Consider the following 5,000-nt stretch of genomic DNA (forward strand, 5'->3'; position numbering starts at 1 on the left):
TAAACTATAGAAAGAGGAATATTACTAAAAGAAAAAAAAATCGTCTTCATTTCCTATGAACGGATAAAAAAAAAAAATTAAATGTCAGTTCCGTCATTTCTGTTGGAATCAAACCTTGGCTCTGTGTTAATCATAGTCATTATAAGATACATTAAATAATATTAGTATCACAACAGAATTTATTTATGAACGTAAGGGGAATTATTCTGTTTATTTCCCAAGAAAATCAAGAAAATCAACAGAGAATAATTGCCCTTATGTTCATTTATGTTCATGAATAAACTCTATTGTGTTAACTTATATATCTATGCATCTTATAATGAGTATATTTTTCACAGGGCCAAGTTTTGATTCAAAACACATAACGAAAGTATATTTCCTTGATATTCTATCAAATATAATTTTTTTAATAAAAAGATCGAACATGGTATTTTGTTGACTAATGGACCATGAGAGTTTACCTGCTCAGAAAATGCTTTGTTTTTCTCAGGAAACTCTTGAATAAATGGTTATGGTAGAGCCCACTCACTGAATTCAAACATACGATCAGAGTTTGATACCAATATATTTGAAAGAAAACGAGAGAGAGAGAGAGAGAGAGAGAGAGAGAGAGGAGAGAGAGAGAGAGAGAGAAGATGTTCTTGCAAAATAAGCATACGAGGAGGTTATGATATGATGAGAGAAACGTGAATTTTAGAAGGTAACCATGGTTGAAAAACGGGAATTTCGAGAGAGAGAGAGAGAGAGAGAGAGAGAGAGAGAGAGGGAGAGAGAGAGCTGGATGAAACTTAATCTTTCTAAATGGAATAATGTTTGGAAATAAAATGCGGGGCTTCCTGGCGGGAAACGTGAAAAGAACGGAATCAAAGAGGAGAGAAAAACAATATGTAGAACAAAAGAAGGATAAGAGATTATATATTGGAAGATAAAATACTGCCGGAATGTGTACACAATGACAAAGAAGAATGAAAGAAGTAGAATAAAAATGCGAAAAACGGACGTTGTTAAATTAAGAGTTAATTTCTGTAAAGGAAAAAAAAAAAAAACTGGGAGACCGATAATTTTTCAAATACTAAACAGAATTGGTGAAAGACGTGTATCACGCATCACGCGAGTAATGAAAATCAAATAAAAAGACTTAATTTATGATGGAAATTGCTGATGTATATATTAGGCTCGCCAATGAAATTAAGCTTGATTTTGTTACCGCCATTTCGTTTGATTTCTATTCTGTAGCGCAATTTTTAGGTATGAAATGAATTTCATTAGAAAAAAAAACTAGATGTGAATAGAATTCGTTAGTCATTAAATTTCAGTCTCAGTGTAATTCTTTAAACGTATGTTTATAATAGAATATCACTCAGAACTGACTACTATAAAATGCTTTGAAATTTAGAATATTTTTATATTAAAATCGTTGGTATGAATACCAATTTTTAGATTAAATTATCCGGACCGCGAGATGTGAGAGGTAAGGTTTCCGTTAAGTTGAACCCTTCCTTTCTTCGTTGGCCTTAGTACACTTATCCACACCTCCTACATTGGAGGTGGTGGGTGTGTTGGAAGTTCTATAGAAGAGCCTAAAAACGTCTGAAAAAGGTGTTTCGCGGAGAGTTAAAGATACAGGAATTTTAGGATACAATATTTACGACTTTATACTATTAGAATGAAAAATGCCAAAAATAAATAATGCACTATTATACAGTACAGAAAAAGGATTGCTAATAAAATATAGCCTATTCATTTTAATTTCGTCGGTGAAACAATGCTTATTTGACCATAGATTTTAGCACGTGCCGCGAGTACGCTGGAGGTCGGATCGTGCCTTGTTAGCCTCCAGGTCGCAGGGGAACGTATGAACTTCAAGGGAAGTGACGATGGCTTTGGTTTTTTAGTTCTTTAGTTTTAAACAAATGTTATTTTTTTATCATAAATTATTAATCCTGATTTTTTTATCACCAACATTATTTGATCCTTTTGCTTTCTTTGTCACTGGATGGCCAATTTTATTGAATAGCGGTTCTTCAGGCCTCTGAAGGAAGACGATTACCATCAGCTTTGAAAATTTATTCCTTTTGCTTTTTTTCGTGTTCCTTATTTATTATTTATTTATTTATTTTTGACAAATGGACATATCCTCTCCCAAATAAATATGTGAAAGCTTTGAGAATATTCCTTTTACTTGTTTTTTATTTTTTATTTTTTGACAAATGACATATTCTCTCTCTAAAGATGTGAAAAGCTTTTAAAATTTTTAAAAATATTCCTTTGTTTCCTTTTGTTGTTTTTATTTCTTTTTTTTTTGCTTTTTCTTTTGGACAAATGACATATTCTCTCCCTGAAGATGTGAAAGCTTTTTGAAAATATTCCTTTTGCTGTTTTTTGTCTTTATTTATTTATTTATTTTTTTCTTTTTGACAAATGACATATTCTCTCTCTAATTACGTGAAAGTTCCATCTGCCATGAGGACCATGGACCGGAGGTGACACTTAAAAATGCAAGCCGCTCTATGAAACTCTTATATGAAACTGTTAACAATTGAGAATTCGTCGATATTACCTCTCTCATCCAATGTAATTTATTCAATTTTGTTTAACTAACCCAATATTCCTTGCGAAAAAAATTCCGCTATTGTTGGGAATTGTAGTTGATACGAAGTGGAGTTATTGTTTCTATTTTCGGGCAATGTTTCATTTTGCCTTTTGTGTATATATATATATATATATATATATATATATAGATATATATATATATATATATATATATAATATATATATATATATAGGATATATATGTGTGTGTGTGGTGTGTGTGTGTGTGTGTGTGTATTACTCGCATGCCCATATCTGTGAGTCCAGAGACTTTAACTTGAATTTGATATATAAACTCTCTCTCTCTCTCTCTCTCTCTCTCTCTCTCTCTCTCTGGTATTTTTTGCTTCCTCGTATTCTAAATGCCACGATACCTTCGGGTGAGGTTCACAAATTCAATAGAAATAAATAATGATTCCGAAACCTGTCTTAATACTACTTCTTGAGCGCACGAGACGAGAGAGAGAGAGAGAAAGAGGGAGAGAGGAGAGAGAGAGAGAGACGAGAGAGAGAGAGAGAGAGATCTTTGATATTACATTTCTTATGAACTAATCACGCCAGGAAGGCACTTACATTAAACTTGAAATATCTTCATATATGTTACCCCTTCCCTTTCATCCTATTATTTTAAACATTAGTAAGTCCAACATAAGCTTAAAAAGTTATTTAAAAAACAATAAAAATATCATTAGAATATTAAAAAAAAATACTCAAAAAGTACAGTAATAAAATATCATCACTCAGTACCAAATGGCAACACCGAATCTAGCTTTAAAAAAGGGGAAAGCCATTTAAACTCCGTAGAATCAAATACCTCAGTTCAGTTTGAATGAATATCTTTAAATTCTTCCCAGTGGACGATTTAAATCCTCCCACCCTCTTCTTCCTACCTATCACACCCACCCTTTCATTTACGGGAGTCAGCGAACACCTTCATCTTCGGAACATGATCTGGGCATTTAAATTGCTCCTGGGGTTCACTGTAACGGGGTTTCTTGGTAGGCGGGAGTTTAAATAAAATGTGTTTAATGCGCGAAAAACACACACACACACACACATTTTTTAAGCCGATATGTTTTTTGTTATTGACTTTTTTTATATACTCTAAGAAGTAAAGTGTATTCTTCCGTCTGTATGTTGTCGGTAAACTGGGTAATTTAATTTAAGAAAATTAATATTTTTTTTTCATTTTTATTACTCATCGTTATTATGAATATTTACAAATGGCATGTATATAATATTTCTTCGCATCCTGTACTTTACTTAACATACTACAAATTAAGGAATTGATTTTATTTTAATAATCTAGTTGAAGTGAATTCATCGAGGTGTAGAAATAATTTATGGTTACGTTCTCCGAAAACAATTATGATTCACCTCTTGTTTGGATATTGCTTGAACCATGTCTCTAAAAAAAGGGTTTTATTTTCGTTCACAGAAAGTCTTCCCGTTAGCTATTTCATTATATTTTAGTGAATCCAAAGCGTGGGACTTGTAATATGAAGTCAAACTCAGTTTCCTTTCTTTTATCGTATTGAATAACAGTGGAACATGACGTAGAATTAGAACGCCCATCTATAATTTGCAAGCGAGTAGGTTGACTAATTGCCACTTAAAGGACTGAATCTTAATGGGTCCTGAGATAGCCTCTCATCTGTTTCCCCGCTATGAATAGCAAACTAAGGGAAATCGCATTAATTAAGACACTATCCAGACACGCTCAACCTGTTGATTTGTCAGTAGAGGAAGCCATGCTAATGTGGCTGTATGAAGTAGATTTCAGCATCTAGCAAACATATTTCAGGTGCAATATGTAGTATACGATTACATACAAGCATTCACACTAGTATACAATGATAACGTTATATGTCGCTTGAAACATATAAGTTATCATTGTATACTAGTGTGAATGCAATAATAAACAATTATGCGTTGCTTGCTACAATCGTACAAAGTATAAAACATGTTGAAAGTACTTGCCAAAAGGACATTAGATCTGTATGATGGCTACGTATTTTACATTTACTTAGCTGAGTTTTGGTGAACTGGCGAACTATTATCCATCAAGGTATCACATTGTATTTTTTTGGGAGAAAGGTCCAGACCTATATTTGAATTTTGAATTCCGGGAAAATCATGTTTTTAATGGTATGTTGATCATGCAACTTGAGTGATTATATAAGCACTTAACTTTTTAAATGATACTGGAAGATGTTGAAGTAAAACTAAAGGGTATATTCATCATCATAATGTTCAATATTTCAGAGTAATTTAGAATAAAAGATACTAACATGAATATGACCATATACTAAATTTCATCATTTTTCAGGAGAACTAAATTCTAAAATTTGCCGCCCTGACAATCTGATTTTTTGTATTTGAAAATCAAGTGATTGCTTATAAGATCG

This window comes from Macrobrachium nipponense, chromosome 10 (genome assembly GCF_015104395.2).
Source record: "Macrobrachium nipponense isolate FS-2020 chromosome 10, ASM1510439v2, whole genome shotgun sequence".
Taxonomy (NCBI): Eukaryota; Metazoa; Arthropoda; class Malacostraca; order Decapoda; family Palaemonidae; genus Macrobrachium; species Macrobrachium nipponense.